General features: G+C 43.2%; 2 protein-coding genes across 4 annotated transcripts in view; one reads left to right on the forward strand and one right to left on the reverse strand.

The window, feature by feature from the left end:
* LOC138351796 (spermidine/spermine N(1)-acetyltransferase-like protein 1) overlaps positions 1 to 25,794 on the reverse strand; it is a 54,456-nt gene that overhangs the window by 17,047 nt on the left and 11,615 nt on the right. The gene's annotated exons all lie outside the window — the stretch shown is intronic.
* The window catches only part of tefu (Serine/threonine-protein kinase tefu), a 194,936-nt gene that overhangs the window by 15,165 nt on the left and 153,977 nt on the right, over positions 1 to 25,794 (forward strand). The window lies entirely within an intron of this gene.

The raw sequence follows: 25,794 nt of genomic DNA on the forward strand, positions 1-25,794 counted from the left end.
ATTCCTCGTTCGGACTTGTTCTTCGGCGTTTGTGGGATTCCCCAACCATCTATCATCTTCCATCTGATAGACGGGGAATTGTGGTTTACTTCTGATTGTGATTTTTATGTTGTGGTCACAGCCCGAGGTTGTGCGCCGTATGTGACTATATCTTGGGATTGTACACACTCTGTGATCACAATCTGGAGTTGTGCTCTGTCTGTGATCATATGAGGTTGTACATTCCCCTCACTGTCTCGATTTGAGCATTTTAAAATTATGGTAAATTATTTGTTTTGGTCTTCACGTGTGTTTGGTATCCTGTCCTGTCCTCTGTTCTTCCCTTTATCATTCGAAGTTAAAAGAGTAGCAGGTGACCTTCAACTAGAGGTCACCTCCCACTAGAGGTCACCTCCAATTAGAGGTCGCCTGGTTGCAGAATAGCACAGATCAGTGTTGCTTTCTGCTTGTACTTTTATTGAATACCATTCAAAACAAAGCAAAAAATAAATAGACTCTTGCCTGTAGGACAGCAGCGTTCAACTGTCAGAACACAATTTTCCTTGATTAAACAAAAATTAAAAGGTATATTTGTAATTACCGAAGAGCACCTTTAATTGCGTTGCATCATTGTAACAACGGAGGCTGTTACCACCTCCGTAACTCGGTAAACTAACTTCACAGTTTAATGAGGCTAGCCAGAAGCGTCTGGCTGCCAACCTTGGACAAGACCGTCGAAGGCAATTTATATTTTGTAGTCATATAGGACGAAAATAGGCGACGTGTGACAGCCTGATTGATGGGAGCAGTGATTCGGTAAATATGATATTGATTACATATAAATTCAGTAATAAATGTAAATGTTTAATATGCCAACGGAAAGTCCGAGATATATATGATATTGTGACCACATTTCAAGGTCTATGACTTGAGTATGAGCAAAGATATAGCTATGATTGTGTCCGGACACTTAAAGTATGCTATAACATCGCCGGTCTCCGGACAATACAAGCAGTTGGTCAGTTCACCAGCTGAGCAGGCAGTGTGATTGGCTAAATGATAGGATTAATAATATTACCTGCCCTGTGATTGGTCAAACGAAAAACCCGAGTGACATGTCGAAACAGAACAAAATCACCCGTAGAAGTCTTCGTCAGAGTGACACCAGCCATTTAAGAACAAACGCACGGAGACGGGCTCACCATAGCCCGTGCTACTTGGAACTTTGTTCCAGGTAGCGAATCTTTAACAACAGCAACAAGACAACGCGTTTCTCTCTTAATGTCCACTTTTTTGTAACCAATCAGATATGTAACTATAATATAATATAAATATAAATATATGCAAGCATAAATTGCCTCCCCCATTCTCAAGGGGAGCATATAAAAAATTCACTGCTTTAATCTGGCTAGCGAAGAAATGTTTCCCCCAAGAATTTCGTTTGCCGGCGGTGTTCTCATATGAAGAGGGAAATATATTCAAGATAACCTGGACACCAAATGTAATCTGGTGAGCACTGGTCCGCCACGGCGACGCTCCTATACCTTCTCACACGCCCTTTATTATCTTATTTTCACAGGCTGATTATAAAAGCAATTTAAAAATGGATAGCAAGAAAATTCGGAGAGTGTTGAAATTGGTGGGTGCGGGCCGCGAGGTCTGGGTGGCGGGCGGGCAGCGCGGGCGTCACCCCCCTCTCTGTTTGGGGGTCTGGCTCTTGTGTTGCCGGAGTCTCTTGTGGCCGAGGAGGCTTTTGTTAAGAGGTCGTGGCTTTGTGTTGACGGAGGGAGTCATGCACTGTGTGTGTGTGTGTGTGTGTGTGTGTGTGTGTGTGTGTGTGTGTGTGTGTGTGTGTGTGTGTGTGTGTGTGTGTGTGTGTGTGTTTCAGGGTTCGTATTCTTGAAGATATCCTCACAGTGTACCCAAAATTTGTCAGTGCAGGCTACTAAACACATGGCTCTATATGACTAACCATCCTGCGAGATGGGGACTTGTATTACCACTGCTACCTTATTCAATCTTGTGTTGAAGATATCCTCAAAATGCATCCGGAGTCTGCCAGTGCAGACTGCCTATCACATGCCTCTGTATGACTTACCATCCTGTGTGATGGGGATTTTTTAGCATCACCTAGTTAGCTTTTTTGAAACACTGTACTCCACTTCATATAGTCTAGGGTAGCTGCACTAATGCAGATGTACCTCATGTATTAATAAAAAAAATAGTCCCGCCACCCGAATATTCTTAGTTGAATGTAATTGACTCATTTCCCAATTTTTTAGTTGTATGCGGTTTGATGAGTCAAAGAATTCGTTGAAATTGTCATGTATCGCTGAAAATTTTCTTTTGTATTTTTTAATAACATCTCTGTGACTGTTCTGTGTCTAGTCTCCATCTATGTCCCTTCGTACTGCTGTTCCTAGCTTTGAGCAATACTTCTTCCTTTAATCTGCCAATTCATCTTAGCATATATGTCGTTATCATGTTTCCTTTATTTCTCCTCTTCCCCAGTGTGGTAAGGTCCAGTTACCTCAGTCATTCCTCATAGCTCTGGCCCGTCAGCCCAGGAACCAGCCTTGTTGTATATCTATGGACATTGTCTAGTTTTTATTCGTTTTGTTTATAGTGAAGACTATGCCGGGCTTCATATTTAGGAGCGAGTCTCACATAGGTTTTGCATAGGTCCCGGAAGACTCTTTTAGTCTTAGTTTCTGAAGGCAGTTTGGCATATGCTGCTGATGTTAGTCTGCTAATGTGTGTGTGTGTGTACATCTGGCATCAAATTTGGGTTATGTATACTCCAAGGTCTTTTCCCATTTTTTCTGATGCAAGAATATTTCTCTATTTCATTCTATATTGCTGTACAGATCTTCTTACCCTTGTGCGTATCGTCATAACTTTGCAGTTGGAATGTGTAAAATTCTATCAACCATTTTTTCAAACCACTTCTGGAATGTGTTCAGATCCGTTTGCAGATTATCTATCCTGACTCTTCCCGTTAGCTTTGCATCGTCTGCTGACATAAAATATAATGATCCAATTTCTTATATGAAGTCTGAGATATATTATAGACAGGATGGGCTCCAGTACCGACTCTTGTCGGACTCTATTCATAATCACTCACCATTTTGATATCTCTGCTCTCACTGTAACCCTTTGTTTCCTTTCTGAAGCAGGCGATGAGTCACAATAACGTGGCTAAAGTAAGTTGACCAGACCACACACTAGAAGGTGAAGGGACGACGACGTTTCGGTCCGTCCTGGACCATTCTCAAGTCGATTGCCATTCACAATCGACGTGAGAATGGTCCAGGACGGACCGAAACGTCGTCGTCCCTTCACCTTCTAGTGTGTGGTCTGGTCAACTTTCCTTCCTGAAAGGTACGCTCGTCCCCCACTTAATCAGTCTTCGTGATACATCAGCCAACTTCTGTAACTTGAGGCGAAGTCTCTTGTGTCCAATACTTTTGACATCAAATGTTTGTTGACAGTCTAGTAATATGCAGTCAGGCTATCCTCTTCCCTCTTGTTTGGTTTGCGTTATCTTAACGTAGAACTTTTATTTGTTAAGTATGATTTTCCTTCACTGCATCCATGCTGATGTTTTGAGAGAAGATATAGGTGTCCTCAGTGTTCTGCTAGCCTGCCCGGGATCAGTCGCTCTAGTAACTCGCAGTAGATGCTTGTTAATGATGCTGATCTGTAGTTGAGTGGTTCCCGTCTTCCTTTTTTTGCATGTTAGCGTCGAATTTGACATGTACCAACAGTCCAAAAGCTCTCTGTTTTTTCTAGAGCGGAGTTAAATACTACAGCAATGGCCTGCCCCGAGCCTGATGCTTCGTTCAGTATACACGGCGTCATTTTCTCGGGTTTTATGGCATCTGTTGCTTCAAGTACTTGTAGATGTTTCAGTCCTTGTGGTGTTACCATAACCTGAGGTGGGTCTGCAACCTGTCCTCTTAAAAAGAACGTCGCTTTTGGCCGTTTGCCCGTATGGCCGAATTTAGACGTAATTTGAAAATGAAAAAAAAAATGAAAATAATTTTGGGATTTTGTTTTTCAACAACAGTAAGTTATGGGTCATCTGATAGGTTAGTTGGGCATGAAATTTTCATAAAGTTTCAAAACGTTATGAAAAACGTTAATTTAAAGTGTCCTCTGCGCGTACGCCGGACGACTCAAACAGAAAACAGAACAGAACGTCACTTTTGTGAGTCGATTTCATTTCAAATTACGTCCAAATTCGGCCATAGGGTCTCAGGGGGTGTCCGTTGTCTTAGGACGCTTGTGCCTCTAGTGGCAGATCAGTATGCTGCCTGTGAGCTTTGGGCCAGCGTTCGATAAGGACTTCGCATATTTCCTTATCATTGACGATGTGTTCTGCCTCTCGTATGTAGGCTGCTCACCTGAGCCACGATTCATCAAGCATTTATATAACCACTTACGAAACCTGTACATCTTTCCTTGATCATGGCTTCTTTGTTTACATTTATTAAACGGTTTACGAGCTTTGAAACTTGGCAACCCCAGAATATTGTTGTTATAAGCAACTTCGTAGGGTTTCGTAGCTCATACACTCTTTAATATATGTAAACAAAGCCTCCGTAATCACAAAGATGTACAGGTTTCGTAAGTGATTGGGTAAATGCTTGAGGCATCGTGACCCCTGGTCCTTCAGCCGTCTTCCTCCTTGCGGGGGTATAAGATTAACTTGATAGCTAAGTCCTAAGAACGTTCAGAAGGCGGGGGCCAGGAGCTGAACTCACCCCTGCAAACACATCCAGGTGAACGCATACATACTAGAAATCAAATGATCATAGGCCTAGAGATTTTTTTTTGGAATTTTTTGTAAACAACCCCAGCTGTAAACAAACATTTACGAATAAAGTATATAAATTTCAGTTTAGTTTCCTCGACAGTGGAATACCAGTAACTATTCAGTATCTATACATATACATATACATAAGTAAGAAGATATACGCATCATGAGCCACAAAACTACACAAACATCATCCGGGAGGGAGGAGGAGGGGGATAAGAATAATTCTCAACATTCCCAACAAATTAATAGATAACATTTCAGAAATTTCATTTAGTGATAAAGAATTTTCATCGCCAAAGCTCATTCTTCGCATTATCAGCGGGAAGGCTTGCGAGCGGCCTCCAGGTGGCGCTGACGGCCGAGGGCGCCAAAAGAACCAACATGCCGCGAATACCTCCATCAGACATACTGGTAATATTCGTCTCCCACTGCTATATTCTCGCCCACGTTATCCTGCTCCGTTATCTCTTGCTGTGTCGCATGGGACGTGATAGATTCCTGATATATAGAGAGACAGACAAAGAGAGAGATAGAGAGAGTTACCGAGTTTCAAACACTACAAAAAAACTAATATTATCCTATGTACAAGATATTAATTTACTTGACTAGTATCTTCTTTCGTAATTTAGAATTTTGTGGAAATAAACATCAGATATCGAGAAATGTTTCGAGGTTATCGTCGCCTTGCTAAATTATCTCTTCGTTAACTTATTGTCTCGCTAAGTTATTGCATCGCTAAGTTATCGCCTGTCTAAGTTATAGCCTATAGTAAGCAAATTTTGGATACTTCGCTAAGATTCCTGGCAGTATACTTCGTTATAAATGAAGTGCTTGTGTATTTCTTGGACACCATTGATGGTGTTCAAGAATACTGTAGGTGCAGCCTGCACATGACTGTAAGTACAGCCTGCACGTGACTGTAGGTACAGCCTGCACATGACTGTAAGTACAGCCTGCACATGACTGTAGGTACAGCCTGCACATGACTGTAGGTACAGCCTGCACATAACTGTAAGTACAGCCTGCACATGACTGTAGGTACAGCCTGCACATGACTGTAGGTACAGCCTGCACATGACTGTAAGTACAGCCTGCACATGACTGTAGGTACAGCCTGCACATGACTGTAGGTACAGCCTGCACATGACTGTAAGTACAGCCTGCACATGACTGTAGGTACAGCCTGCACATGACTGTAGGTACAGCCTGCACATGACTGTAAGTACAGCCTGCACATGACTGTAGGTACAGCCTGCACATGACTGTAGGTACAGCCTGCACATGACTGTAGGTACAGCCTGCACATGACTGTAGGTACAGCCTGCACATGACTGTAGGTGCAGCCTGCACATGACTGTAGGTACAGCCTGCACATGACTGTAGGTACAGCCTGCACATGACTGTAGGTGCAGCCTGCACATGACTGTAGGTACAACCTGCACATGACTGTAAGTACAGCCTGCACATGACTGTAGGTACAGCCTGCACATGACTGTAAGTACAGCCTGCACATAACTGTAAGTACAGCCTGCACATGACTGTAGGTACAACCTGCACATTACTGTAAGTACAGCCTGCACATGACTGTAGGTACAGCCTGCACATGACTGTAAGTACAGCCTGCACATAACTGTAAGTACAGCCTGCACATGACTGTAAGTACAGCCTGCACATAACTGTAAGTACAGCCTGCACATGACTGTAAGTACAGCCTGCACATAACTGTAGGTACAGCCTGCACATAACTGTAAGTACAGCCTGCACATAACTGTAAGTACAGCCTGCACATAACTGTAAGTACAGCCTGCACATAACTGTAAGTACAGCCTGCACATGACTGTAGGTACAGCCTGCACATGACTGTAGGTACAGCCTGCACATGACTGTAAGTACAGCCTGCACATAACTGTAAGTACAGCCTGCACATGACTGTAGGTACAGCCTGCACATGACTGTAGGTACAGCCTGCACATGACTGTAGGTACAGCCTGCACATGACTGTAGGTACAGCCTGCACATGACTGTAGGTACAGCCTGCACATGACTGTAGGTGCAGCCTGCACATGACTGTAGGTACAGCCTGCACATGACTGTAGGTACAGCCTGCACATGACTGTAGGTACAGCCTGCACATAACTAAACTTGCCGCCTAGTTGGGTGGGTGTGGAGCAAGATTAGTAACTGTGTGACTCACCTTAGATGTAACAATTACTTGGGCTGGACGGTAGAGCGACGGTCTCGCTTCCTGCAGGTTGGCGTCCAATCCCCGACCGTCCACGTGGTTGGGCACCATTCCTTCCCTCCGTCCCATCCCAAACCCTTATCCTGATCCTTTCCAAGTGCTATATAGTCGTAATGGCTTGGCGCTTTCTCCTTAAAAAAATAAAAATAATAATAATCACCATAGCTGTGAAGTGCCTTGTATAGCATCCCATCCTCCTATTTTGGTAGTACTTATAGTAATGATGAGAACCATAGTACATATACCGACATACAACGCAATTAGAAAGTAGAAATCCGTACTATTGTTTTTGGACAAACCGGGAAACGATTTTCTACTTATGTTGCAAAGACAAACTAACCTAACCTAACCTTCCTAGGCCTAATAAACGCTATCTGAGACCTAATATAGTACATATGTGTACTATACTAAGCCTAGGAATATTTAAGTTTGTCTTTTAGCTTAATGTTTTCGAACTATGAAGTGAATAGTACAAAATTCGACTTATTGCTTAGTATGTCAATATTTGTACTATGGTACATATTGTTACAGAAAAGTACTATCTACAGAGGAGGATAGGATGTGTATACTCTTGTGTGAGCCTCTTGTTGAATCACCTGTGATATAAAGAATATTGATGTGTATATGCATTTGTGCACATGTATGTATTTATATGACATGTATATGTGTATAACGTTAACAACTGTATAACTATCTTCACAAGATTGTCACTTGCTTAGCTAAACGAGCTATGTACCTCTATAACCCTTTGCCCCACCGCCCACGGGATGGGTATGGGGTGCATAATAAAGAAATGAAACGAGTTATCGCCTCGCTAAGTTATTGCATCGTTAGGTTATCGTCTTAAGTTATCTCTTGGCTAAGTTATCACATGCTAAAGTTATCACTGGTGGGCATTAAACTCTAAGCGTTTGTTTCCCCTATAATGCAAAGAGCCGTGATCTATAATTCCGGAGTTTTTTAATCTTGTGGAATGTCATTTTAGCATAGCGTTGTATTCCCCCCGCGGGATTATACTCCCAGCTTCCCAGGTATTATAATGTGAGGTGTAGAACTCCAACAGGACTAAAGTAATCCTGTTGGTCTCTGGGGGATTACTAGCACGTACTATACATGTTACACGCGAGTAATCCTGCTGCTCTCACACTGGGGATGACCTACTCACACAGGGGGTTACAAAAATAATAAATATATGCAGACGAGGAGTCACAATAACGTGGCTGAAATATGTTGACCAGACCACACACTAGAAAGTGAAGGGACGACTACTTTTCGGTCCGTCCTGGACCATTCTCAAGTCGACCATTCACAATCGACTTGAGAATGGGCCAGGACGGACCGAAACGTCGTTGTCCCTTCACTTTCTAGTGTATGGTTTGGTCAACAATAAATATATGGCAAAAATTTTACCAAAAAATACATGTAGGTGCAAAAATAGTTAATATATGAAAAATCTGAACAATCTCGCTACAAACTTTGAAGATGTATTAACTAGACTTAAATAACTTCAGCTCACAAGTGACAAGATCGGGAAATTTATGATTATAAGTAATTTAGTCTGAATTTAACGTTATCGTGTGAGAGGTGAGTCTCTCTCTCTCTCTCTCTCTCTCTCTCTCTCTCTCTCTCTATCTCTATCTCTCTCTCTCTCTCTCTCTCTCTCTCTCTCTCTCTCTCTCTCTCTCTCTCTCTCTCTCTCTCTCTCTCTATCTCTCTCTCTCTATCTCTCTCTCTCTATCTCTATCTCTCTCTCTCTATCTCTCTCTCTCTCTCTCTCTCTCTCTCTCTCTCTCTCTCTCTCTCTCTCTCTCTCTCTCTCTCTCTCTCTCTCTCTCTTTCTCTCTCTCTCTTTCTCTCTATCTCTCTCTCTCTCTCTCTCTCTCTCTCTTTCTCTCTATCTCTCTCTCTCTCTCTCTCTCTCTCTCTCTCTCTCTCTCTCTCTCTCTCTCTCTCTCTCTCTCTCTCTCTCTTTCTCTCTCTCTCTCTCTCTTTCTCTCTCTCTCTCTCTCTCTCTCTCTCTCTCTCTCTCTCTCTCTCTCTCTCTCTCTCTATCTCTCTCTCTCTCTCTCTCTCTCTCTCTATCTCTCTCTCTCTCTCTCTCGGTAATCAAGTGACCGCATGAACGAATAACGCAGTCCTGTAGAACAGTGGTCTACTTCTTGGACTCGCACTCGAAGGACCTGGATTCACTCACCAGGCAGGATCGAGAGAAACGGTTGGGAATATTTTTTTATCACCTGAGACATCTGTTCACCCAACAGTTAAATAGGTACCCCAGGAGTTAAACAGTCTTAGTAGGTCGAATCCTGTGAATGAGAAGTATATTCTGCACTCCACAGTATATAAGCGAGACGCCCGCAGTATACCGATCATACTGTAGTTTCATACACAACAAGGGGACATTATACACTGAAATTAAAATGCAGCGAAGATAATGAAAAAAGTATACTGATGCTATACGACTCCTCAAGTGTATAAACTTATGAGAGACTTCGTGTTCCATGATGCTCTTCACACTGGGACCTCTTATTTATCCCATACACTATTGGGTACTATCCCATACACTATTGGGTACTCTCCCATACACTATTGGGTACTCTCCCATACACTATTGGGTACTATCCCATACACTATTGGGTACTATCCCATACACTATTGGGTACTATCCCATACACTATTGGGTACTATCCCATACAATATTTGAAATTTACTCATACACTATTGGGACCAATCTCGGACACAATTGGGATCTGTGACATACAATCTCTCACATTAGTGGACTCCCTAGATTGTTTCAAGCGTGGGTTGGACATGTATTTGAGTAGGATTGGGGGGTTATAAATAGGAGCTGCCTCGTATGGGCCAATAGGCCTTCTGCAGTTACCTTTGTTTTTATGTTCTTAGGTTCTAATTTCCACGTATCTTATAATGTATAGACAACATGGCGCTCAAAGCATAGCCATAGTCGCAGAAAAATGCCTGTGCAAAATGCTTATAATATAATATGGGACAAATATGCCACTGATATTGAAACCCCGGTTTTTATTTTCAAATAAGGAAAGTTGTGTTAAATATCCACTTGAACTGGTTGGCATTGTGAGTGTCTCACAACTTGCAGGGTCGGCGTTCGATCCCCCGATGGCCCAAGTGGATAGACGCGGTTTTGTTAATATCCCAGCACCTTGCTTTCTCCTTCTTAAGCCTTCCAAATGCAACTATGGTCTGATTGGCTGCTCCTGATGACTCTCTGACCTTATCAGGATAAGGCTATAATCCAGTGTGATTATTTAGATTTGAGTTAGGAAAATCGTGTGAGCAATCACCACCCCCTAGTTCCCCCCCCCCCCCCATATTAATCCCTTTGCCCCTTGGATCACCGTCCCATCCTAAATCCTTATCCTGACCCATTCCAAGTGCTATATAGTTACAATGACTTGGTGCTTGAACAAATCCACAAGGGCCGTGACGAGGATTCGAACCTGCGTCCGGGAGCATCCCAGACACTGCCTTAATCGACTGAGCTACAACAGGGTTCGAATCCTCGTCACGGCCCTTGTGGGTTTGTTCATTTGATGCATCAAATGAGGCGTGGTGGCCTCGTAGCCTGGTGGATAGCGCGCAGGACTCGTAATTCTGTGGCGCGGGTTCGATTCCCGCACGAGGCAGAAACAAATGGGCAAAGTTTCTTTCACCCTGAATGCCCCTGTTACCTAGCAGTAAATAGGTACCTGAGAGTTAGTCAGCTGTCACGGGCTGCTTCCTGGGGGTGGAGGCCTGGTCGAGGACCGGGCCGCGGGGACACTAAAGCCCCGAAATCATCTCAAGATAACCTCAAGAAGATCACGTTAGTGTGATCTCTGTGTGAACTTGGTGCTTCCTCCTGATAATTCCCTTCCTCCTGCCTCTTATTATTCGCCTAATTTTGAATAAATATCACAAGCAAACGCTAGGAAAAAATATATATTTAATATATAAACTTTAAAATGTAATTCGTACCTTTGCTCCACAAAATATATATTAGAAAGGAATTGGCAAAAAAATAGTGTTGGAACGTTTATAATCACATTTGAGATAACGAAGGAACAAAGGTTTCTAGAAAAAAAATTCAGAGAGTTCAACGCTATTCAATTGAGGATTTTTCCATAACAAGAGCGGCAAAAATTGTCGAGATTTAACGGGCGATTAAAAATGTTGGATTGGTTGAAATATTATGTTTTACTGAAAAGGGATTACCTCTCCTTTTATTGGAAGGGAACTCTATGGCGTTTTAAAATTGTGTGTGTGTGTTGGTTTTTAGCTATAACCCACACCTGTATCCGGCCACATCTGTACCCCATTAACACGTGTACTTGTCCACACCTGTACCCATCTGTACCTGTAACGGGCCGTGGTAATACCTAGTCAGAGTGTTAGCATGGTGGTCCGCAGAGAAAATATTGACTGTATTTCACGAGAAAGAATAAAATGCTCTTGTGTTGGGGCTCCCTCCTCCTTCTCCACCTCCTCCTTCATCCTCTTCCTTCTTCTCTTCCTCCCTCTTCCTCTTCCTCTTCCTTCTTCTCCTTCTCCTCCTCTACCAATACTCCGGCAGCGACTGACTGCAGGAACATGTATCTAATTATGTGAATTAAGCGCCTAAATGCGTACATAAGTCAGTTTGCCGAAGAAATTTTGTATTAATACCTGCCTACCCAAACCTAACCTGTCCTAACCAAACCTAACCTTGCCATACTTAACTTATACCCAGCCTAAACTATCCTAGCTCAACCTAACCTAGGCAGACAGGAAAGTCCACAGCAGACAGCAAGCAGCCAGGCGCTTGCTGGACGTCTGCTGTCTAGGTCGACGTGGCAACGCTGCCCAAGCTGCGCTGACGCATGCGCACAAGTACATAACGTGCGACGACATTTAAACACACGTAAATACACATTGAGGGAGCTGATGGCGATCACGAATACAACTGTATCACGAATACAACTGCATCACGAATACAACTGCATCACGAATACAACTGCATCACGAATACAATTAATATTCAACAACAACCAAAAATCGTTTCTAGGCAGCCTACATATGTGTTTCGGAAACGCACATACACGTAAAACACACATCAAATATATTTAAAAAGGTAAAAGCAGAACGCATGAAAAATACAGATAAAACACACATCAAACACAGGAAATACACATTAAATGGTCGTATTCTTGAATACTTTACTTCTTATATATATACACCCCCTGTTATTGTATTGTTAAATGTGTGTGTGTGTATATTCACCTAACTGTACTCGCCTAGCTGTACGCGCTTAGTTGTACTCACTTAGTTGTATGTTGACCAGACCACACACTAGCAGTTGAAGGGACGACGACGTTTCGTCCATCGAAACAGTCGACTTGAGAATGGTCCAGGACTGACCGAAACGTCGTCGTCCCTTCAACTTCTAGTGTGTGGTCTGGTCAACATACTTCAGCCACGTTATTGTGACTCATCGCCTGCACTTAGTTGTACTCACTTATCTGTACTCACCTAGCTGTACGCGCTCAGTTGTACTCACGTATTTGTACTCACATAGATGTACTCACCTAGCTGTACTCACCTAGCTGTACGCGCTTAGTTGTACTCGCTTAGTTGTACTCACTTAGTTGTACTCACTTATCTGTACTCACCTAGCTGTACTCACCTAGCTGTACGCGCTCAGTTGTACTCACGTATCTGTACTCACATAGATGTACTCACCTAGCTGTACTCACCTAGCTGTACTCACCTAGCTGTACTCACCTAGCTGTACACACCTAGCTGTATGGTTATCTTGAGGTTATCTTGAGATGATTTCGGGGCTTTAGTGTCCCCGCGGCCCGGTCCTCGACCAGGCCTCCACCCCCAGGAAGCAGCCCGTGACAGCTGACTAACACCCAGGTACCTATTTTACTGCTAGGTAACAGGGGCATAGGGTGAAAGAAACTCTGCTCATTGTTTCTCGCCGGCGCCTGGGATTGAACCCAGGACCACAGGATCACAAGTCCAGTGTGCTGTCCACTCGGCCAACCGGCTTCCCATATGCGCTTCCCAACCGTATGCGCTTAGTTGTACTCACGCGTCTGTACTCACATAGATGTACTCACCTAACTGTACTCACCTAGCTGTATTCCCCTAACTACAAGACGCCCAGAAGCTTATGGTTGAATATATATGGGAGGTGTGTCTATACACACTACCCACATAAGTACTCAGTCCTCCCAATAGCACGTCGCATTTTGACGTATACTCCACCTAAGGCCCAAAAATCATCGTACTAGAAAATGGTAGCGGCTCGCGCAAATTGACACGCTGTCCCGTTTTCTGTTGTGGGTCCTCTGGCGGGTTCGGATAAGGGCACTTTAGTACGGCAGTTTCTTGACGTTGTGGGAACGTTAGGAGGACAGGCTGACTCAGTGACAGTTAACAATCTAAGGTCACTTACGAAGCCTGAAACACCTGACTTGTCCTTAAGTCAGGCTCGCCTGCTATCTTGAGGTTATCTTGAGATGATTTCGGAGCTTAGTGTCCCCGCGGCCCGGTCCTCGACCAGGCCTCCACCCCCAGGAAGCAGCCCGTGACAGCTGACTAACTCCCAGGTACCTATTTACTGCTAGGTAACAGGGGCATCAGGGTGAAAGAAACTCTGCCCATTGTCCCGCAATAGTCTTGAAATATTAAATTCCACAGTACAACGGATTATTTAAAACAGAGAAAATACTATTTAATATACAGGAAAATACTTGTTAATACACTGGGAATAAATGCGCATACATGACAGAAGAACACACCTGCTAATTTTAGTGAAGTCTTCCCTGTTAGTTACAAGTGGTGGTGGAGGTGTTGTGGATCACAACATTTGCCAGGAAGGAAAGGCAATATAATGATATATAAAATCTCTCTCTCTCTCTCTCTCTCTCTCTCTCTCTCTCTCTCTCTCTCTCTCTCTCTCTCTCTCTCTCTCTCTCTCTCTCTCTCTCTCTCTCTCTCTCTCTCCTTGGTGTGGTGTATCTGAATGATCCCTTTGTTGTGATTCTTTTCTGCCATGCCAACCTCCTTTCATTGTTCGCTTATGCTTTCTTAACTTACGTTCCTTACCAAACTGCATCAAAATGTGACATTTAATTTGCTGTACTAAAGCACTTCTCTATTCAGTGAAAGGCGATAGTGAGGATGGGGTACTGTATTCTACTCTTATTCAGTATGTCGGTATTCTTATGGTCTCTACAATGTACTCAAAATCCCTGGCTGGCGTCTGAGGCCCACACTGCCGCTCCCTCATGCATCACGTGACGATGAATAGAACTTCATTTGACATGCTGCCCAAGTTTAGTTGGTTTCGGCAGTGTTATAAAGCAAAGGTGCTAGAGATCACCTTCCCGGATGGTCTGGTGTGTGTGTGCCTCCTCTTGCCTCGAGTGTAAAATATTCACAGTGACCGTGATGCCTCTTGGTGAGGTCTGAGGCCTAAATGAGGCTTAAAATAAAGCCTAAATCTCTCATTATACACAGAAATCACAATAGCGTGATGCATCAATGAACAAATCTGAAAAATCAATGAACCAAAACCGTAGCTCAGTCGATTAAGGCAGCGTCTGGGATGATGTCGGACGTAGGTTCGAATCCTCGTCACGGCCCTTGTGGATTTGTTCTTTAAATCTCTCATGTTTTGACGATGTGAACACATGTGTACTGCAATTTGTCCGGTACTTATACTACAGCTGCTGGTACGCCAACCAGCACCATCAATTCATATGCCAACCACAACTTAACCACAACGGGAGGCAGATATACTTTGCAGTTTCCGCAAATCGTCGACGATCAATGGTACAGTTCCCCATATATGGATAAACTGTGTTTAGGAAGACCCCGCCCTCCTGTGAGCAGCTCCCAGAACAATGGTATACTAGCAACCTCCACGCCTGGACCGTCGGGCCTACAGCAGAGTTTGGAAAAGTCACCCAATACCTGGAGCATAGCTGGACAGGCACACCTGTTGAGTATGGTTGTTCCTTTTCATGGTTGGGGCATTATGTGATATCAGGAGACCCAGCCTTGTGAGACTCAGAGGGGACCACGTGCCCTCGCATTACATTATTGATCTTCATGCTGATTGGCTGATATTTTGGCGGTCACGTGACGCAGCGACGGAAGTGACGTCAGAAACCCATTGAGCTCCATATTTTTTTCGAATAACATATAACATTTTATACAGAAAATTAATAATATATTAAATAAATGATGTCCTAGCAGTTATTTATGGTGAAAGCTGTGCAGTATGGCTCTCACAGATCTGGAACAACACTGTCACCTGGCAGTGTTGTGTAACAGTGTAAAAGTGGTTAGACGTATTTTAAAACTGCATGGAGGTGGGGGGGGATTTGGGCAAAATCTGACCATTTGCCATTTTCACTAATTTACACATTTTCGGTGTAAAAAGTCGTAATTTAAAACTCCAAATACGTGCAATAACCCTGAATTCCGCTCAAAAATAATGCTCGGGGAGTCATATTTCCGATAGGTATAGTCCACTTGAACTTTTATATAAATCAGACACAAAATCATTAATAAACACATTTCGGCGAGCGCATCGCAACTTTTCACTACATTCAAATACTTATTATTTTGACATAAAAAAAAAAACAGTCTGCTTTCGTTTCTAACCTGAAAATAGTCGGTTTGACTAATCCTTCACCCGGCATACCCCCCCAAAAAAAAATGCAATTTTATTTTTTTGTACGGGGATTTAGCTGACGCAAAAGAGTCCGGGCGTATCCATTAACCCCCATTAGAGTAAACGCTAAAAGGACACTGGTGGTGTTTCGCTGCTCTCCAAGCCTCGCGAATCCTATTAAGCTTCAAGGGTAATACTCTCTTGTTTTTTTCCTCCCCTCGTGATCGTATATTTTTTAATCATGTCTTTGATATTTTTCATCTAGGCATAATGATAAAAAAAGACATTTTTTTTAATTAAAAATAGTGCTTTTTGCGATAATTTTTATTTTGTTCTGTCCTTGTGAGCGTTGATGAATTGTTGTTATTATATTGTCTATGTATATGTGTACCTGCATATACTTGTAAAGGATATTTATAATGTGTTAAATATATCAACATGAAACAATGGATTTAAATTGGCCAAGTTTAAGATTCGACAAAGATCTGGTAAATATTGGTTTGGAAATTGTCACTCATGTATGGACTAAATTATCAGGTAGCACAATAGACGTGGGACCGCTGGATTGTTTCAAGCGAAGGTTGGATATATATGAATCAGCATAGTCCTCGTATGGAGCAATAGGCCTTCTGAAGTGTCACTTATAGTCTTAGGAATCCCGTCTAATGGATGGAACATCGTATATAGATCGTCCAAATAACTCCAGTAATGACTGACACAACACGAAGTTGACAAACAGTTCCATGAACTGTTTGGGTAAACAGTTCAAACAGAAAGTGGCACAACCACTTTCCATTTTCCTGACAAAGTTACGGCTGGGGGGGGGGGGGGGAGAAGGGTGGTGGCTGAGGTGTGTGCGTCCTGCCTTGGTACTAATTAGTATGATAGATGGTTCAACACTCTTCTGTGAAAAATAACACGGCTCCCCGACCACCAAGTTTTTTCACAATCTACCAACCCAACCGTCGCGTCATCCAGCCCTCGTTCACATGTTCACGCAACACCGCTCAACCGGAAATTGTTCTCTGTATTTATTTCCTATTGCATAAAAAAATCGATAGATTATTTTGACTTTAGTCAGTCGAATTTAAATAAAATGATGGTTATTGGAAACGTGTGACTGTCAACGCTGACAGTGATGAGCGCCTGTCAGGTGAGGCAGACACGACAGGTGAGGCAGACACGGCAGGTGAGGCAGACACGACAGGTGAGGCAGACACCAAACAACCACCAACCACACAAACACTACCAACCACCACACGAGACTGCCAAGAGAGGCAGCAATAGGCTTCCCTTCCCAGGCTACATAATGTCCTTCGGAGTTACATTCCCTCTCGCGCCCTCTGCTCCTAAATTTCCATAACTTGCGTGAACGCGACTGGAGTTGAACCGGAAGAAGTCACGCTAATTTAAGTGGTGTGAGCTAGAGTGTCCTGGCGGTCACCCCTGTGTCCTGGTGGCATTAGGCTCCAAGTTATGTCCTTCGGAAGCAAACGGCGGGATCACTTTCGCTAAGAGCTTCGAGGTCAAGTTGGGATAGCCAGAGGTGTTGGGTTTTTGGACTTTTTATCTTTTTGTAAATATTTATGGTGTTGGGTAAAGGGATTTTATTTTTTGAATGTTCAGTTTTTGTGTCTACCTTCTAAATACTCTGGCGGGTTTTATTGTAGCCTATTATCCCATTTTTCTCCTTTTCACTCTATATAATCATTCTGATATTACTTTTGCCTCATAATTCTCTCTCTCTCTCTCTCTCTCTCTCTCTCTCTCTCTCTCTCTCTCTCTCTCTCTCTCTCTCTCTCTCTCTCTCTCTCTCTCTCTCTCTCTCTCTCTCTCTCTCGGGAAAATTCGTGCTCGCGACAGTATCGGCCGAAGCGCCGAATTTTCGTTATAATACTTTTTCCTCTTTACCAAATTAAACATGATGGGAGCGAAATTGCCTCGTAAAAGTTAATTATAATAAATCTCTATTTTTCATAGGGGAAAATCTGGGCTAATGTAGTGTGGGGCGAACACTCCACTGGCGAGCGTGGAATAATATTCCTGATAGCTATGGAATTTTGATAATACTCGTAATAGCTATTGAATTTTGTTAATATCCACAATAGCTGTGGAATTTTTTGTATTCGGAATAAGACTAGCAAATACTGAACTTTGTTGCTCCTCTACGTAAATGGGTGGAACTAATGTGGGTCATTTAGTTAATGTATATATATATATATATTGGCTGTTAAGAAAACTATGTATAATGTGAGTTTTTTTCTGTATTCTCTTTTTAACGGAAGAAGATGGAAGTATGTTTATTTGACATGACAAGTGGTGTTAATTATAGTGGGGCGATGTTTCGCCTGGCGAACCACAGTGACTGAAGGGGATTTCTGCGGCTCCTCTGGTGCCTTGCGAGGATTTCGGGGCTCAACGTCTCCACGGCCCGGTCACCGACCAGGCCTCCTTGCGCCCATATAGGCCTCTTGCAGTATCAGAGGCAGCAACGTGAGATCGTTCCGAATTTTACAATAAAATCTGTTACTAGTATGATACTCTATCAGACTTTCTCTCTCTCTCTCTCTCTCTCTCTCTCTCTCTCTCTCTCTCTCTCTCTCTCTCTCTCTCTCTCTCTCTCTCTCTCTCTCTCTCTCTCTCTCTCTCTCATTCAAAATTATCCCAATTAGCTTTATTCCGTCACTGATCATGGGTATAATATAGAAAATTTTATTTACTGACCGGTTGGATATGAAATAATGAATTCACTTTTAATTAAACAAATTAAATTCGAGATCGCTGATGTATATTATTTTGAAAATTATGATGTTGGTGGTGTTTGATGGTGATGGTGGTGGTGGTTGATGGTGATGGTGGTGGTGTTTGATGGTGATGGTGGTGGTGGTTGATGGTGATGGTGGTAGTGGTTGATGATGATGGTGGTAGTGATGATTGTTGGTGTTGGTGCAAGATGTGACAAATGCCACGATTCAAGTTTGTAACAAATATCTCGCCTTTAAACCTACTTCAGAATAGGTTGAAAAGTACGAGCCTTTTGTTGCATGAAGGGGAGTACAACCCAGTGTCAATGGAGGTTATCTTGAGATGATTTCGGGGCTTTTTTTTAGTGTCCCCGCGGCCCGGTCCTCGACCAGGCCTCCACCCCCCAGGAAGCAGCCCGTGACAGCTGACTAACACCCAGGTACCTATTTTACTGCTAGGTAACAGGGGCATAGGGTGAAAGAAACTCTGCCCATTGTTTCTCGCCGGCGTCCGGGATTGAACCCGGGACCACAGGATCACAAGTCCAGCGTGCTGTCCGCTCGGCCGACCGGCTCCCTCTTACCTTGCCCTATACGACTAGAATCCATGTGAACTAATAATTGATGAATGAATCAGTCTGTAAACACTAATAACAAATCATTCTACACCAGAGGGTGCAAGATGGCTTCAAATTTCATAATAATTGGCCTCATTTAAGTTATAATAAAATTAATTGAAGGCTTGGCGAATGAATTAATAAATCGTTTACCGACCCATCATTGCACACGGGTCCTAGTTAGCGACATACACCAGTGGGAACCTGGCCGTGATGACCTGGTGACCACAATATCCAAGAGTAACGTGGGTTCAACGTAACCATTACGTTCCAACGACGTTTCTACGTGGTAGTTACACTGTGAGTGTGTCGGGACGTCTGTGGGGCCGACCTATAGGTACACTCCAGTGGGATTAAACAACACAATTGTGCTTTTTCCACAATTAATCTTTATAATACTATTGTTATTACAGCTATGTAAATACATATATACAATATTTTGAGGTCTATAAGTAATCAGGGATGACAATAAGTTACAACCAGGTCTTGTCATAGCTCCAGCCGGTGACATAAGCTGGAGAGAAAAAATACTATCATGGCATACGGATATAAACACAAGAGACGTGTACACTGTGTTTTTCAGTGTATATTCTTACGTCTCTCCTGAACTATTCAGCATTATACTTGTTGGTCGGTGAGTAGGCTAGTGCACGTCAGTGTACGTCTAGAACGATAGAGACTTTTGTTACGGTGTTTCAAGTGACGTCGGGGATAAGATGGGCGGGAAAGATGTGGACGAGTATTACATGTCAGGTGTAATGATATGTTTAATGGTGTTTGTGAAATAATAATTACATGTTACTCGCTGGACTAATAGTTTAAGGCAAGAGTACTTGGGTAACATCTATCATACTCTCTCTCTGTCTCTCTCTCTCTCTCTCTCTCTCTCTCTCTCTCTCTCTCTCTCTCTCTCTCTCTCTCTCTCTCTCTCTCTCTCTCTCTCTCTCTCTCTCTCTCTCTCTCTTCATGTGAAAATATTGAGTGTAAATGTTGTATACATCTTCAATAAGGAAAGGTTAGACTAAAGGTTAGGATTATTTTAGTGTGTTCTCTTGGTCATTCTCGACACTGTATTTAGTATGTTTGTATCTGATTCTCTTGGATATAACAGCCTGGTTTATCACTGATCTGCAGCATAACGAGACATATGGTGCATGACGTCCCATACCATATGGTGCATCATGCACCATATGTCACCTGTCTTTTTTCCCAACACCATTTCACAGGTAGAATAATAAATTCGAATAATTATTATTCTTTCCCAGAATAAGTGAATCATTGGATGCGCATCAACCCGGTGTTGTGTTGCCTCGCTCTCAGAGGTCAGATTCATCACGGAGCTACGCATCACTTACGATCCTGTACAGCTTTTCTTAATCTTTGGCGGCTTTGTTTACAATTGTTAACGGTTTATGAGCTCCGAGGCACTAGACGGCTGTTGATGATAATAATATTTGATTGTGAAGATTTGGGGCCTCCTAAACTGTTTAATAAATGTAAACAATGCCGCCAGTCATTATGAAAATATGTACAGGTTTGTAAATAGAAGCGTAAATGGTTGATGAATCCTGGTCATTATTATTATTATTATTATTATTATTATTATTATTATTATTATTATTATTATTTGCGGAGGGGGGGGGGAGGAATTTTTGCTGTTTCGTTTCGAATTTGAGTTAATGTTGCGTACGATTTTGGTGAGAAACGTACGATATTTCTTTACGGAGACGTATCAATTATTTTCTGACATATCACAGTTCCAGTTGCTGTAATCGTATCGTTCTAATGTATTTTTAAATGACATATTCTTATTGCTAAACTATATGATGACGGACAAAGAGCCGTGGAGGCCAGTAAGAGGCTGCTATAACTCACCTGAAGCTCCACCGAGTGAATCCACCCTTATCTCAAGTGTGTGTGTGTATTCCTCTTGGCAAAAATTCAAGGATAAAATATTTTCCCAAACCTTTACACAGAAGTCAAAACTTGACCGCGTCCATCCCCCTCTACACACACAGGGTGTGTTAGCCTCAACCTAACCTCAAACTCCCATTTTTATGTTATTGTGTTTGTCTGTGTGTATCTTGCGTATACGGAGGCTTGTGGTGGCTGAAAACTCCGATTAGACGAGCGGCTCACAGCCCCTTCTGCACTTGAGGGGAGAGGGTGAGGCGGTCTCCAGGAATACTGAGCTCCGAGTTGAGGAGCCAGGTGAATAGAGGTTCTACTTGGAAGGTTCGCACTGGAAGGCTAAATTGACTTGGTTGATAAAGCCAGAGTTACTGGGAGGTGTGTGCTCCTGGTGAGAGGTAGGGGAGGAAGGGGAGAGAGAGAGAGAGAGAGAGAGAGAGAGAGAGAGAGAGAGAGAGAGAGAGAGAGAGAGGGTAGGCAGGGAAGCGAAGACGGCTCCTGGAGCAGTAAGCACCAGGGAAGCTGTACACACACACACACACACACACACACACACACACACACACACACACACACACACACACACACACACACACACAGTAAGGAAGTTAGGAACCCCCAAGAAACAAAATAACAGACAAGACATAACAAAAAAACAAGAAGCGGAGGTAAATGTTGATATTGCAAGTAAGTGAAGGTAGCAACAGGTCGGTAAACACACCAGCCGCCACCTTGAGCACACCAGCTGCAGGTCCTGCTGTGCTGGACCTGCAGCTGGTGTGCTGCTGTGCTGGACCTGCAGCTGGTGTGCTGCTGTGCTGGACCTGCAGCTGGTGTGCTGCTGTGCTAGACCTGCAGCTGGTGTGCTCCTGTGCTAGACCTGCAGCTGGTGTGCTCAAGTCTCCACAGACTTCCAGACACCAGCTGTTAGTGCTGCGTTGCCACCTTTCCGGTTAAAGTTACAAGGACAAGATATGTACTCACTTTGCTTCAACATTTAAACATTGTATGAAAGGTTTTGATTTAACAATATTACATAAGGTTGTAGGTAATGGATTGTCACTCATTAAAGGTAATATTCAGGGGTTGGGCTTAAGGAATAATTTATTCGTCCTGACAGTTTTTTGTAAATGTGGCAACTGAGGGAGTAAGTTTTGCTTCCCCGCCTAGATTTGAAAAGTCAGTTGGTCTGTGGCTCCCGTGGGAGGAGGACGTGTGCTGCTTGTTCGGCTGTCGCTGTTATTGCTCTAAGTTGTAATAGTATTCCATGAGTATTTTAAGGTGTTATTAGTTCGCTAGTAATGCTAACTAGTATTACCAGCTAAGATTTATTGAATGTGTGTGAGTATAAATTCTAGGTATGCCTCTGGCAGATTTGTATATTCCCAGACAAAGTAATTAGTGAGTCTTAACTATGTAATTTATCAATTACTGGTGCAGTGCAACTCATTCCTTCCTGAAGATTGGAACTGGAGGTTTGAGGTGATACCTTGTTATATAAACTATTATTCCCAAGTTCTTTTGTTATAAACCTTTAACTGTTTTCAAATAAACTGCTCAATATTTCCTGGTGGTCTTAATCTCCTCTCCTCGTTGCTTTGGATTACAGGAAACCATAACTTTGTTTTCAGTCCATACTGGATAAAGGGATTATATCCGGGCCTGGTAGAGGGATTAATGCTACTTTAGCATAACAATTTGTTTTGTCAGGGACAGGAAGCCTGTGTGCATATATTTGAGGCTTGTATTGAGGTCCCATCCCGGGGTCAACTGCTGACCCTCTCAAGGATGTAATCTCACATCCGTTGTTTAACTCCCGATACCTATGCACTGTTAGGTGAACAGTTGCGTTAGGAGAAAGGAAACATACCCCATCCCGGGAACCTCAATTGTGAGTCGAGAACGCAGCCACTGTGCTACCACAACAAGTGTCCAAACTGTCCCATTCATGAGCCACTGGCAATTACACAATCGTTCCTGTGACAATTTAGTCTTCTATAATCATTAGTAACATTTCCATTTCAATGAAAACGATATAGATTCGTGTACATAAAATATCATAATTATATGACATATTATATGACATATTAAGCTGGGTGTAGCATATCATTCTGCTTTAGACGAAGACGGGGAAATAAACTAATGTGAGAGAGGAATATATTTTATTTTATGGATTGATTGATTTTTGAAGTGCTGCCGACATCGATTTTAGTTGTATAAGTGTCGCTGGCTCCTCCCACCCTCACTCCATTCTTCCCCTCATACCACCTCAACTTCCCTCATACCACCTCAACTTCCCTCATACCACCTCAACTTCCCTCATACCACCTCGTTAAACCTCCAGACAATTCTCACTCCTGCCATCTCTCTCCTACGCCAGCACCACCCGTCTATCTGTCCCTGGCCTCTCGTCTCTCCCTCCCTCCCAGCACCCCGTCCCAGCGGCCTCTCCCAGCTCCCCCTCACCCACACGACACCTCCCAGCGCCTCGTCGCCCACACGACCCCCAGGAGACGCTCAGAAGGATGGCGTGTAGCGAGGAAAGTAAGAAGGTCCTCCCAGAGATGGGCCCGGAGATTGGAGGATAGATGGTGGCTCAAAGTGCCACAACTCCCATCATTGTTCACACTCAGGGCTGCCCCAGAGGAGGGTGGCACTCCAGCGTACTCACACACTCACGCTCATATGAGAAAATGCGTGCTAGAACCGTTGATCTAACTCAACGATTCATACTCATACTCAGCAACACATGTCTGCAAGGAAGATGGCTTCCATAATATTTCAGTCTAGATCAATAAGAAAATGTGTTTGTGCAAGGTTGGCGGCCAGACGCTCGCGGCTAGCGCCACCCAACGTTGCAGGGGGGGTGTGGAAGGGTCTGGGGTATGGGATGGACATAGGCTGATCATGGTGCACTTGAGTTAATTGTTTAAGGAGTGTCAGGGTGCTCCCCTGCACACGTGTGGATTTAATTAAATCTGAAATGGAAGTATGACATCACATCCTTGCTGAAATCAAGGATGTGGTGTCAGTAGCGGTTTTAGGTTACTCCCACCGTTTACCCGCACATTTGCATACGTATATGGAGACGGGTTAAAGAAGAGGGTGCGTAATTTGCCAGGATTTACCTGAAGGCTACTAACACTAGTGACCCCAACGAGGTCAGGAAGCCGCCGGCTTGTTAAAGATAGGATAAATAGAGGGTACATGATCTAAACATAGAAAATACTCATGATTACCTGTGAAACAGACGCGTGGATGAGCCAACGGGGTAGGCTTTCGTGACTGGTGCTCTGGTGCACTCAATCACTCACAATCACAATCATCAATCACAACTACTTATCCAATCAGTCAGCCTCGAATATCTAACTAATTTATTGAGAATATTTAAATATATTATCAACTAATCAATAGTGATGATATATCCGTTCAATTTAATAGTTACTCCTGAATACCCAATCAGCTACTAGACCAGTCCGCGTTCCCAATCTGTTGATGAACCAATCAGTTTATCAGCACACCCCGATTATTTAAAATGTTCAGCAGCCACTAATGAATATGTAACTATTTAATTACCCAATTCTGAACATCGTTCAGTCAATCAGCCAGCTCTGAATAACCAAACAATCATGCCAATCAGCACGACTATTAATTTGTCCAATTAGCCGGTTCTTGAACATGGAATAAATTATTCACTGCGCCGCGGAACTTCAATCAATCAATCATTACAGAGTGAAGGGATTGTAAATTGAAATGTTGTTAATGCATCAAATCAGTCGAATTTGAAGGTTACTTTACTCAACAGGTGAAGGAGTGAGGGGGAGTGTGAGAGACAGTCTCCAGTTAGTGTGACGGACAGCCTGTAGTTAGTGTGAGGGGACAGTTTGTAGTTAGTGTGAGGGGACAGTCTCCAGTTAATGTGAGGGACAGTCTCCAGTTAGTGTGAGGGAACAGTCTCCAGTTAGTGTGAGGGGACAGTCACCAGTTAGTGTGAGGGGACAGTCACCAGTTAATGTGAGGGGACAGTCTCCAGTTAGAGTGAGGGGACAGTCACCAGTTAGTGTGAGGGGACAGTCTCCAGTTAGAGTGAGGGACAGTCACCAGTTAGTGTGAAGGACAGTCACCAGTTAGTGTGAGGGGACAGTCTCCAGTTAGTGTGAGGGGACAGTCGCCAGTTAGTGTGAAGGACATTCCGAATCCGAATAATTAAGGATAGCAAATTGTATTTTAATATTAAAATCTGATGAAGATACAGTGAAAGGTAACTTGATAATGCCAATAATACCAACACCATATTGGCTGCCGGATCTTGGTCACTTGTGGAAAAAACTAACAAGGAATGTTAAAATAGTTCCTACTAATAGTTAAGAAAAATTTAATAATTATATTCTCAATATTTTTATACATGTTTGTGTTCAAGTATATAGTGACGTATTTGACAAATGCGGCAGCGTGTACTGTATTCATATAAGCATTTCTTTGCATTTCTTTGCAAATATATATCATTGAATCTCGCACCAGGACCCGTGGATTCACCTAGTTGTGTTTGCGGGGGTTGAGCTTTGCTCTTTCGGTCCGCCTCTCAACTGTCAACCAACTGTTTTACTAACTACTTTTTTTTCCACACCACACACACACACCCCAGGAAGCAGCCCGTGACAACTGACTAACTCCCAGGTACCTATTTACTGCTAGGTAACATTGGCATTCAGGGTGAAAGAAACTTTGCCCATTTGTTTCTGCCTCGTGCGGGAATCGAACCCGCGCCACAGAATTACGAGTCCTGCGCG

This window comes from Procambarus clarkii, chromosome 51, assembly GCF_040958095.1.
Source record: "Procambarus clarkii isolate CNS0578487 chromosome 51, FALCON_Pclarkii_2.0, whole genome shotgun sequence".
Classification (NCBI taxonomy): Eukaryota; Metazoa; Arthropoda; class Malacostraca; order Decapoda; family Cambaridae; genus Procambarus; species Procambarus clarkii.